The sequence below is a fragment of the Halichoerus grypus genome, chromosome 4 (genome assembly GCF_964656455.1).
Source record: "Halichoerus grypus chromosome 4, mHalGry1.hap1.1, whole genome shotgun sequence".
Taxonomy (NCBI): domain Eukaryota; kingdom Metazoa; phylum Chordata; class Mammalia; order Carnivora; family Phocidae; genus Halichoerus; species Halichoerus grypus.
This window is the reverse complement of record NC_135715.1, coordinates 43,933,779-43,946,625: the sequence shown is the minus strand read 5'-3', so window position 1 is coordinate 43,946,625 and position 12,847 is coordinate 43,933,779. Positions and strand designations below refer to the sequence as shown.

The 12,847-nt window shown below is 36.3% G+C and overlaps 1 pseudogene; it reads right to left on the bottom strand.

The window, feature by feature from the left end:
• Positions 1–1,662: 1,662 nt before the first annotated feature.
• Positions 1,663–3,362, bottom strand: LOC118531397 (60 kDa heat shock protein, mitochondrial pseudogene; annotated as a pseudogene).
• Positions 3,363–12,847: the final 9,485 nt, after the last annotated feature.

Below are 12,847 nucleotides of genomic sequence, written 5' to 3'. Positions count from 1 at the left end.
AACTGGCTGTTTAGGGTATCTCTGGAACATGCAAGTGAGAACACTGTGAATTGGATATATCAACCCAAAACTGAGAAGCCTGCTAGAGATTTATATGTAAAAGTCACAAAAATATGCCTGGTAACTGAAGACCATCGGAAGAATGTATGCACAGGAATGTACAGAATGAAAAGCGACAAGGACTGAAGAATATGCCTTGAAGGGCATTTGACATTTGAGGATTGTTTTGTGAAAGCTGAGTTAGTAAAGAAGAAAGAGCAGGAGCAGCCAGAAAAATAGAGGACATCCCAGGAGGATGTGATATAGAAGTAAGGGAGGAGAGTGTTGAAACAAAGATGGAGTAACCAACTGGGTTTAGCATTGTTGAAACTCAAGTAAGATCAGGGCTAAAGTTGCCCATTGATTTAGATTACTTAGAAATGTCACAGGTGCCCTGATGAAGAATTGTCACAGTGAGGTCATGGGATTGCAAGCTAAACAGGAGTGGTTTGAGTAGTAAATGGAGATTGAAGAATTGGTAAAGTAAGTGTTAGCTAATTTGGGCAAGGAAGGATTTGTGTAAATAGCGAGTAAAGGAGAGCTTTCATAAATTGCTGAGATGAATTTGGGGCCGTATTGTGAAATTTAATTCACCAATAATACCTAATTAAATTTTATGATGATTTTTCATTTATGAAATAGATTTACATGTTGTTTTTACTCCTATAATCTGTTCAGTTTCAACTTGCGTATGGCATTTTGGTACCTTCTCTCTGTTCCTCTCAATTCATACTTCTGCTTATCATACCATGACAAATTGTTGCCATTGTGTTTGCCTAAGATTCTGTCCCTCCATTCCAGCTTAACTGGTCTTTTCTACCTGGTTAGAGTACTTGTCTGTATCTTGTACCTTTGTATATCCAACTCAGTTTGACCTTCTTTTGGCTTCTGTTTTTCATGCCTTGATTAATTGAACCCATCAGTCATGCATAATGACCTCCTGGTTTTCCGGGGTCTTCTGAGCTTTGGCACAGGAGCCATGCCAGCTGAGACATATAAGTGCATGACTAGTCTGTCATTAATGTTAGACATTCCATAATAAGAGTTTAATAACTTTAGGTAAGCAACTGTTCCCTTCCAAAAAGTCAAATATCTCTAAACATGGTATTGAGAATCATCACCTTAATGCAGTTTCAATTCCCCTTTTCATTTTTTCAAAAAATTTTTATTACACAAAGGTTGTCACATAAATGGATATTTCTCTACTTTGTACACAGTTAATCTTAAATGCTCCACAGAAAGGCTGCTTCTTAACTTTTCATCTGGTGATGGCAAGCACTCAAATCCTGATTTTAACAGAATAGTAGTACAAATGCCTCAGTGATTTAAGTTGAAAGCAGTATTTTGGTACCTGGCTCTTGCATTCAGTTATCAGGAATGTACAAATGTCTTATTCAAAAATACAAAATAAATTGTCTGTAGGCATGGACAGTGACAGGAGTCAACCGTTATATGTTGTCAACTGAAACCAGTAACTGATGGTTGTAGTGATTTTCTTAAACATCAGCCAGCCTTTTCTTCAGTCATTTCCTTCAGCTGACTTCTCTGAAGTTATTGTTGAGGAGCTCTGTCTTGAACTTCCTCTCCCAGTTCATGAATAATGGTAAAGCACTATTCTAGGAATCAGAACCTGCCGCCTCCCATACCACCTCCCATTCCACCCATTCCACCCATTCCTGGGTCCTTCCCTTCTTTAGGAATTTCAGTGACTACAGCTTCTGCTGTAGTTAACAGAGAGGCCAATCCAGCAGTATCCAGAAAGTTCTTACTACCTTAGTTGGATCAATGATTCCTTTTTCCACCATATTCACAAAATTTCCAAATATAGCATCATAACCAACTTCTGAAGAACTCTGCATAATTTTCTCAACTATCAGTGATCCTTCAACACCTGCATTCTTAGCAGTGGTCACTGCAGGAATTTTGAGTGTTCTCTTAATAATTTCTATACTGATTGTTTGATCTTCATTAGCTGGAGTTACTGAATCTAAGGCTGGAACACACCGAAGCAGGGCACAACCCCCTCCCAGAACACTGCTTTCTTCAACAGCAGCTTGTGTAGCATTGCGTCTGTAACGCTTTTCATTCACTTCAACATCACTTGTCCCACCAAACTTCAGCACAGCTACTCCATCTGAGAGTTTTCCAGAAGTTCATTCACTTTTCCTTTTCATATTCACTAGTTGTGATGTCTAACTGCTCAATGACTTCTTGAATATGTTTTTCAACTTGAGCCTTGTCACGTTTTCCTTGTAAGAGCATAGCATCATCTTTGGTCACAATGACCTCTCCAGCTTTTCCTGAGTCAGTGAGGCTGAACATCTTCAAGATTTAGAGTCAATTCTTCTTCTCCAAACATTGCACCACCAGTAGCAATAGCCATGTCTTTAAGCCTGTTCTTTCTATTGTCACCAAAAGCTGGAGCTTAGACTGCTGCAACCTAAAGATCAATTTTTAGCCTACTCAAAACAAGTGTACTCAGAGCTTCTCCATGAACATCTTCAGCAATTACGACCAAGGGCTCACAGTGAGCATTGGCAATTTCAAGAGCAGGTACAATGGACTGGACACTAGAAATTTACTTTTCACTCAGTAGAATATAGGCATCTTGGAATTCACATTTCTGAACTTTTGATGTATTAATAAAGAGAAATATAACCTTGATTGAACTTCATGCCTTCAATAACTTCTAGTTCATCATTTAGTGTTTTTCCATCCTTTCCTGTGATGACACCCTTTCTTCCAAACTTTTTCATTGCATCAGTAAGGATTTTCCCAATTTCTTTGTCACCATTTGCAGAAATCTTAACATCCTGAGCAATTTCTTCAGGGGTCATCATAGGTTTAGACTGCTTCTTAAGTTCAACTATTACAACATAAACATCGAACATCACACCTCTCCTGATTTCCACAGGATTAGCACCTTTGTAATTTTTTCGAAGCCTCTTGGCAATAGAGCGTGCCAAGACAGAGGTAATGGTGCCATCCCCAGCCCGTTCATTTGTGTTATTGGCAACATCTTGAACAAGTTTGGTGCCAATACTTTTATATTTATCTTTTAAGTCCATTGACTTTGCAACAGTCACGCCATCTTTTGTTACTTTCCCAATTGGACTTTCCCAATTTTGTTCAATAATTGCTGTTCTTCCCTTTGGCCCTATAGTAACAGCTACAGCATCAGCTAAAAGGTGTACACCTTGAAACATTAAGGCTCGGGCATCTGCACCAAATTTTAGATCTTTGGCATAGGCCCGAGTGAGATGAGGAGCCAGTGCCCCGGACACTGGCCTAATTTGACGAAGGACTACAGGTAATCCAAACATTTCTGCAGGGTGGTGGTAGGGCATGCCAGTGACAAGGCAGGTCTTTGGAGGCCAATGAGGGTTCAGTTCCATTTTTCAATTGAAAGCTAGCCAACTGTGCCTTCCTTCAGAAGTTGGCAGGTGGAAATAAAATTTTTATCAAGGGAGAAGTAAGAGAGGGTTCAGAGACTTGACTCTGTCCCTTCTCTGATACCTCCATATCCTTATTTATGAAATGAAGAAAATAATTTTTCCACATTGATTTTAAGAAGATTAATTGATGTAAAGTTAAACCATAGTTAATTATCTGTAAGTTGAATGGAATTGGATATTTGGAGTTAAGGTATGGCAATTCATATCATATCAATATTGTTTTCTTTGCTTTTGAAGCTTCTAACTGGACATGACAGGACTACTTCATTTACAATTTCTTTGCCAATCAGTGTATCTTGCCATATTATGCCATGTAAATGGCAAATAAGTGGCATAAGCTAAATATAATGGAAGTGAGAACTAGTTACTTTTCCTGAGAGTGTTAGGTCATGTGATAGACATTCCTGGTAAATAAAATAGAAGGAGATCATGTTCTTCCTGAAACTCATGTAATAGTGCTGATCTTGAAATAGTCCATGAAAACAATAGTTTGCTTATATAGCAAGTTACTTAATATAAGACAGTCTTACCTATAATATCTCATCCTAAAAATGACCATTTGAGATTAATATGATTTTATAAATGTGTAGACAAAGACTCAGTTTGGTTATAAATTTTGCCTAAAGTCACACTGTAAGTAGCAAAGTGAAAAGTAAAACCAAGATTTCCTTTGTTCAATTTCTTAGGTCTGTGGAATGTTTTTTCACAGGGCTGTGTAAAGAGTAGTCATAAGCATACATCGGTCACCTGTGAATTGGGGGGGTGGTAATCCTAATCTGGGGACTGGGAAGACATGCTCAGTTGTGATATATGTTCAGAGACCAGCTTGCAAAAATTTTTTTAACTCCAGATGTGATTTAGCCAAATAGATTAAACTAATAGAGGGCTCACTATTTAATTCTCCTTCACTCTATTTTGCGTAGAGTAAATGTGTGATAGAACAATTCCCCATCACTGTTCTCAGATGATGCTAACAAAGAACACCTGTGTTTGGCAAGTGGACCAGAGTGTTACACTGCCAAAAAACAATGAGAGTATTTTTCTATTTTCAAGAAGGTTAATTTTCTTAGTTATAAAGAAGTTATTTCTTATTTATGAGTTTGCAGATAATAAATTAACTTTCCAGATTTTCTTTTTACTTCAATGTTTTCCAAAAACTTTTGCTACAACTTATTTGCTAATAAATGTTAATGGATGGCAAAAGCCAAATGAAAACAAATAAAAAAGGAACATTAATACTAACAATTTAGGAACAGTTGATTACTTCCAAAACTTTTTGTCTTTGATGGACAAGATAGCTTGTGGTTGTGATTTTATATTGCATATTAATAACAGTTGAAGTTCCTATTGTGAAAATTATTATTATTATTTTTTAAAATTATTTATTTATTTATTTGACAGAGAGAGAGATAGCTAGAGCAGGAACACAAGCAGGGGGAGTGGGAGAGGGAGAAGCAGGCTTCCTGCAGAGCAGGGAGCCCGATGTGGGACTCGATCCCAGGACCCTGGGATCATGACCTGAGCTGAAGGCAGACGCTTAACGACTGAGCCACCCAGGCGCCCGTGAAAATTATTTCTTGTTCTTACTAAATCTTTTTATCATCTCATAGCATTCTTCAAAGGTTGTGATAGACCATAAAAAATAACAGTATTTCAGGAACTTTACCATCTCAGCCTTGGATCATTGTTTTTATGCATTAAAGTATAATCTTACAACATTGTATCTCAGGGCAGTTAGTTGTTGTTTTACAGCTGGCTTTGAATGTCTTAAGGAAATGATTTAAGTTGCTTCTATTATTTATTGTTGCTGCATAACAAATAGCCCCAAAATTTAGTTGCATAAAACAAAAGTCATTTTATTACTATAGGGGTTTTAAGGGATTTGGGGGAATGATCCAAGGGATGACATATGATCACAGGGTGACAGTAGCCTATAAATGCTTTATTGGGCTGTTCTGACAGGTTTGCATGTGGGCAGATCCCTCAAAGCAAGAGTCTGTCCAGAGGCTTCTGTGGGGGTTTACTTGTCTAGGAGATCTAGGTAATGTTGATCACCAGCATGGGAGAAGTCTTTGAGTCAGAAGGCTCTGAAGAACAGTGGCAACTTGGAGTCTTTGAACCACTGGCTTATTTTATCTGTGGCTGGCGGATGTTGGGTGAGGCTTCTCAGGATATGCAAAGCAAGCAGTCCTTAAATGGCCAAAAGTCTGCTTGTTTGAGCTATTTCTAAGACAATAGGATGTGTAAAAATTTGTGTTTGGCATTGGAGGGATTTTGAGCTAACAGGTCTCAGTCTGCAGTGAAGAATAAAATACCTGGAGGCCAAATTACAGAGGCCTTCTTTTAAACTCATTTCCATAGCAATTATGCTTATAACTCTGTGAGTTGGGTCAGAGATTACATCAGAATATAGTGAGAATGGCTCAGGTCTTCTTGTTTTCTGAGGTCTTATCTGAGATAACTGGGGCTTGGGTGGTGAGAGATGGTTGGATGAGTCAACTGGAACCTGACATCTGGAGCCTCATTTATGGCTGTTTGCCCTATTTCTGGGTTCTTCTCTACATGATATGTCCTGGGACTGAAATGTCTAAGAAGGTGTCTTCACTGACATAACTGATGCTTGGATTTGGATGCTTAAAAAACTGAGGGCTAGCCAACCATTTCTCTCTCTGTCTCTCTCTGATTCTCTCATTTTGGATTTTTCACAGCATGGTGGCTTCAAGGTGTTGTGGTTTGGGAATATAGGTGAGATTTGGTGGGATGGGGTCTGAAGTTGGCAGATAAGAAAGAATTTTTGAGATGTCTTTGGTGCAAAAACGTGGTTTTATTAAAGCACAGGGACAGGATCCGTGGGCAGAAAGAGCTGCTGCACTGGGGTTGTGAGGGGGTGGCTGATTATATACTTGGGAGTTGGGGGAGGTAAGAAAAGGGAGGTTTCAAAAGGATTTTCATATGTTAAAGACTCACAGGATACTGGAAACCTTGCCATTGTCAAGTTAAGGTTGTTTTCTCCTCTAGCAAGGCATTAACATTAAGACAGTTGGGAGCTTCCTGGAGGATATCCCACATATCCCACCCAGGAGGGGGCTGGGGATGTTGCAGGGTGCCATTTTGTGCTTTGTCCTCAGCTAGCCTTCTGCTCCCGCATCAAAGGCAGTTTGGCTTCTTATAAGGTGGGGCTGGCATCTCCCACAGCAAACATTTCGAGAGATCTAGGTTTAAGCTACAGGATTTTTTTATGATGTTAACTTGGAAATAACACAGAGACACTTACACTGTCTTTGATAGTTCAAAAGCAAATTGTGGTGTTAGCCCATACTCAAGTAAACTTCAGCTTATATTTAAGGGAATGAATAGTCCATTGGGGATTAGGGGACCATATTTGGAGATTACTACCACAAAGATAAATTTCTTTTTATTACAATTAACATGTTTCTTTAAATTTAATACCTTGTTTTTCCTTTTAAAAAATTAGTTGGTTAATATATGATTTTCTAACTCTAATAATGTACATGGGAAAACAATTAATCTTTACTAAGACCCCTCTATTTTTCATGAGCTAGATTGAAAATTTAGTTTGATCTGAAATTGAATCAGGTATCAGCATATCAGCAGCATAAATGTATAGTTAAATAAATGTATAGTTAAGAACAAATCTGAATATTCAAGTAGTTTTAATTAAGGGTTTTCTTAATTTTCACTTCTTTATTGTGCAATGACCACAGTTACCTTCAAACAACAGGGAAAACATAACGTACTGTGTTAATAACCAGAATATCCTAAAGGTATCCCTATTTATATTGGAAATTGTGCTGTTGGCTGAATGAAAATAAAATAGGATTAGAGAAATTATGAATTCTTTAGAATGGAAATTATTTGGAATTGAGTATTGAATGTTCATATTGTATTTGGTATTACTCATTCACTTTAGATATATTTCCAATTACTTTCTCTTTTGGTTTTTGTATTTCTGTGAAAATTGTATTAAGTGCAAAACTATTAAATAGAAGAACATTTATATCAAGATTTATTAGAATTCCTAAAAATTGTCTTCTACAATTTTTCTTACCACAGGCACATAAAAGGACATAATCAAGTGAACTATTACAAATTAGAAGTAAATCCAAATTAGTTATAGAAAAATGAAACAAGGGATGCCTGGGTGGCTCAGTCAGTTGAGTGTCTGCCTTCAGTTCAGGTCATGATCCCAGGACTGGGATCGAGTTCCATGTTGGGTTCCTTGCTCAGTGGAGAACCTGCTTCTCCCTCTGTCCACCACTTCTCCTGCTTGTGCTCTCTCTCTCTCTGACAAATAAATAAATAAAATCTTTAAAAATAGAAAAAATTAAAAAAAAAGAAGAAATGAGAGGGCACCTGGGTGACTTAGTCAGTTAACTGCCTAATGAAGAGGAAAATTACCCAGAGCAGGCCTAAGCCACAGGCCCTAGAAGATGGAAAGTTACTAGCAATAGCAAGAGGTAACCGGAAGCCCCACTGGGAGCAAGAGATAACCAGCCCTTTCTGCTTCTGTAAACAGGCTTCCCACCATGAGCTTCCTGCGCTGCCCTAACCACTGCCCTAACCGATGTTCCTGCCTAAAGCAACCCCCCTCCCAATTTAAATCCACGCAGTCAGCACATCCCTTGGAACCTGACCCCCTTCACTGTCCTATAAAAGCTCCGTAACCTCACTGCCCCGGGCCCAGAATTTCGAGTGTGAGCTTGTCTGGGTCTACCGGTATAAAATAAACCCAAGTTTTCCTATTTCTCAGAGTGTCACATGGTTTCCCACCGGTCTGATTTTTATTTTCCACAACACTACCTTTGGCTCAGATCATGATCCCAGGGTCCTGGGATTGAGTCCCGTGGGGCTCCCTGCTCAGCAGGGAGTCTGCTTCTCCCTCTGCCCCTCCTTCTGCTCATTCTCTCAATCTCTCTCTCTCTCTCTCTCTCAGATAAATAAAATCTTAAAAAAAAAAAGAAAAATGGAACAAGAAATTTTGTGACCATTATGCTTAAATAAACAAACTCTAACCTGCCTTCTAGATATGTATACATCTATTTCCCATGTGTTATGTTGTACCATGAAAATATACTAGACTGTTTTTAAAACTAAAAAAAATAGCATTCAAAATAAAACAGGATATGCAATAGTGAGTGTTCAGGCACTTATGAAAAGATGTGGCATGACATCTCAAAGAAAGAGTAGAATTTAGTTAAGAATTAATTTTACCTTGCAAAATGAACAATAATATTTTCTTCTTAACTATTCCCTTGCTGATTCAGGCAAGTGTGACTAAGAATAATCTGCATGAGAAGTAGAATTTAATGTTGACTCCCGGAATAATGGGTGAAACCAAAAAAGACTCTATTCTGTCATATTTAGTTGTGTGGAGATATGCAGCTGAATCTAAAAATGTCAACCTTCATGAATGTATGTATTTAACAAGTTACTTATGACATGGATTTTGGCCAGGATTATCCAAGAGTGTGTGTGAGGGTGTGGATGTGTATGTATGGGTGTGTGTGTTGTCTCAGAAAACATAATGAACAAAATAAATATTGAAAAAAATAGAATGAAATCACCTGAGAAGAAGCTGTGATATGGGAGAAACTTAGAATGAATGATCAAGGTTTGAGTATATGCTTTACCATATCCATGTGTTCTTGGATATTGTAACTCCAACTTTTTTTTTTAAGTTTGTATTTAAATTCTGGTTATTAACATACAGTGTAATATTAGTAATATTAGTTTCAGGTGTACAATATAGTGATTCATCACTTCCATACAACATCCATTGCTCATTACAAGTGTGCCCCTTAATCCCTATTACCTCTTTCACCTATCCCCCACCCCCACATTGCCTCTGGTTACTATTGGTTTATTCTCTATAGTTAAATCTGTTTCTTCGTTTGTTTCTCTATTTTTTCCCCTTTGCCCGTTTGTTTCTTAAATTCCACATATGAGTGAAATATTTGTCTTTCTCTGACTTATTTTGCTTAGCATAATACTTTCTAGTTTCATCCATGTCATTGTAAATGCCGAGATTTCATTCTTTTTATGGCTGAGTAATATTCCACATTTGTATATATATACCCCATCTTCTTTATCCATTCATCAGTTGATGGACACTTGGGCTGTTTCCATAATTTGGGTATTGTGGATAATGCTATTATAAACATTGGGGTGCATATGCTCCTTTGAATTAGAATTTTTGTATTCTTTAGGTAAAATACTCAGAACTCCCCCAACTTTTAGTTTCTCTATCTCTAAAATGGGGATAACAATCCATTACAGAGTTGTGATGAAGAGTCAATGAATAAGGAAAGAGAAAATTCTTTAAAAATTCTGAGCACTAATAAAAATTTTGGTAAGGAATTCAATTTAAACTTTCATCTACCATATAGAACAGTAAAGATGTTTATACCAGAAACGGCTGAGAAACTGAGTTTGCATTAGTATGTTAACACGAGAAACATCGTGTATCAGTCAATTTTCTTGTTACTGAGAGTTTGTAATGCTGGTTTCTATTAGGAGAATACTATTTTATGGCTGAGGGAAAAGCCTTTATTTTCTATATGTATATAGCTGTTATCTTAATAAAGTTGTTATTGCATTGGGTTATTTGTATCAATTCAGGTTGCCTAGAATTTCCATTATGTAAATATAGTCCCTACACAAAATACTTTGTTTGGTAGTTGCTTTCTCAATTTAAAAGTTTGTCTCACTTTAATACCCCTCCCCAAGCTTCAATTTTTTTTTTCTTTTATTAACTTTACACACTTGCAGTTTGTTACTTATATAACCGCTGGGATTAGAATGACATATATGAGTGACTCAGCTGTTCTTTGGATCTGGACAAGAGATATTATCATTTAATTCCTAGAGACTAGGCAAATTTATTAAAGCTCAGTTTATGAAGTTACTTGGTAATACATCTCTGTAAAAAGACAATCCAGTAAGTTAATATTGAGCTCAAAGTCTGGAAAATTCTTTTCTGTTAGACAAAGAGAAAGAAAAATCATGATGCAGTTTGTTCATCCCAAGAGCAAGGAGATGCATTACCTTCTAAACCCGTTTCCAGTGAATCTCTTATTGCTTTATTTTCTTATGGAATATGGATCAGCAAAAATGATCTGCACTCACTTCTAGATGAAGGAAGGTAAAATGAACAAGAATTAAAGAATTTTTTGAGAGAACTTTAGAAATTCAGTATTTTTCAGACTTATTTGAAACATCAGAAGGCTCTCCTCCAATGAAATTGTGTATTGGAGAGCTGGAAAATAGAGGTGCTCTATCAGTGCTTCTTGAACTTTAATGAAATCACCTGAGAGTCTTGTTAAAATGTTGGCTGTGGTCTGGAGCAGGCCCAAGATCCTGCCTTTCCAACCAGCTCCCAGTGGTTGCTGCTGCTGCAGGTCCATGGACAACATGTGAGCAGCAGTAGTTGATTGGTTCTAAATTTAGCTGAACGTTGTACACATCAGGGGATCTTTAGAAATACTGATGCCACATCCCTTCCCTCTCCCACCTGGGATTTTGATTTAATTCATATGGATGTATCCTGGGTATTAGGATTTTAAAAGCCCCCAGGGCTATTCTAATGTACAGCCAAGTTTGAGAACAACTGTTCTAGTAAAAAATGTGCATGTGAGTGTGTGTGTATGTGTGTTGGGAGGAATGTGTGTTACAGATCTTATTTATCCTTCCTGATATCTCTCTCCTACACCGTGATAAAAATACACTTAAAATCAGACTGTTGCTAAAACTATTCAGAACTTTTTAATATAAATAAATACATTTAAAAATGTATTGTGAGTAGAATTTCTGTTCTGTATTTCATTTAATAATACACCATAGGTGAACAAACACAGAATAGCACCACCATTTTTAATGATTGTGAACTATGAATGTTCTGTGGTTTGTTTTACTAATCCTATAATATTAGACATTTAGGATAGTTTTTTAATATTAATGAGTAGGGTGATGAATATTATTCATCAAATATTTTTGCACACAAATATTTTATTTCCTTATAGTAGAGTACCAAGGTTAGGGAGTAGAGGCAGTTCAACTTGGTGGGGAGGAGTATTTAAATCACACATTGTTTCAAATTGCCTGTGCATGGTGATAATAAAAGCAAACTGGCTTTTAGTCAGCTTTATTATTGTTATAAATTCTCTATACCCAATGCCCCGCCTTATTGCCAGCACCCTGGGCATACTGTTCCCACCACCGTGCCTTTGGAATGAGTTTGAAGCCAGTGCCTCATAATTAATTTTCACAATCACTGTGTGGAAAGATATGAGCTTTCCTAGGGTTAGAGATATATATCTCTCTATTTTATGCAGAAGGTCATACGGTATCTCCAATAGCAAAATCTAAATATACATACAAGAATGTTTATTTCAAACATTATTAGTACATTTAATATTTGACAGTTTTGCAAAATTTCTATATATTTTTCTGCTAGAGAGACTAAATATTTGTTATGTCTGGTAACCATTTGAATTTCTTCTTTTGTGATTGGTTGCCTAGTTATGTCCTTTGACTGTTTTTCTAATTGTGTTTATATTTTCTTATTGATATGGAAAAACAAGTTAGCAAAGCTGTCATTTGTTTTCCATAAAATATAACTAATTTCTTCATTTGTTTTTGTCATTTTAATTTCTTTTTGTTTTTGAGGTGATTTCTTTCTTTTTTTTTTTTGGTGTGAAAGTTTACATTTTTATGTAGTTGGATTCATTGAGGTTTTCCTTCTGGTTTCTTCAGAGGTCTTAAGGCCTCTCCCACACCAAGTATATGTAATTAGCCACCTAAGTGTTTATCCAGAATTTTTAATGTTAATATTTTCTTTTAGCTTTTTAATTGATCAGAAATAATTTTATTGATTAGCATTATATAGGGAAATAATTATTATTTTGTTCCCAAATGTTTAGTTGACAAAATAACCATTTACTGCTTTGTTCATCTATTACCCAATTACCTGATACTATACTTTATTATCTAACACATTAAAATATACTTATATATGTTCCTGAATTATCTGTTCTGTTCTGTTTTCATCAATTTCTTGTACTAGTATTATGAGTTTCCATTATTTTAGCTTTAGAATACCCTTTAATATTTAGCAACAAAATTCTTTTTCAGATAATCTATTTTCCTGTGATCATTTTTTCAGAAAAATGTGGAATACTTTATTCAGTTTAAATAATAGTGTTTTGTAACTTTTATTTATAATCACTACATTTATAAATTAATATATGTGGGCATTGGCAACTATATAGCAGAAGTATTTCTATCCAGTAACTTTTTATACATTTCATTTATTTAAGAATTATTTTCTGATATTC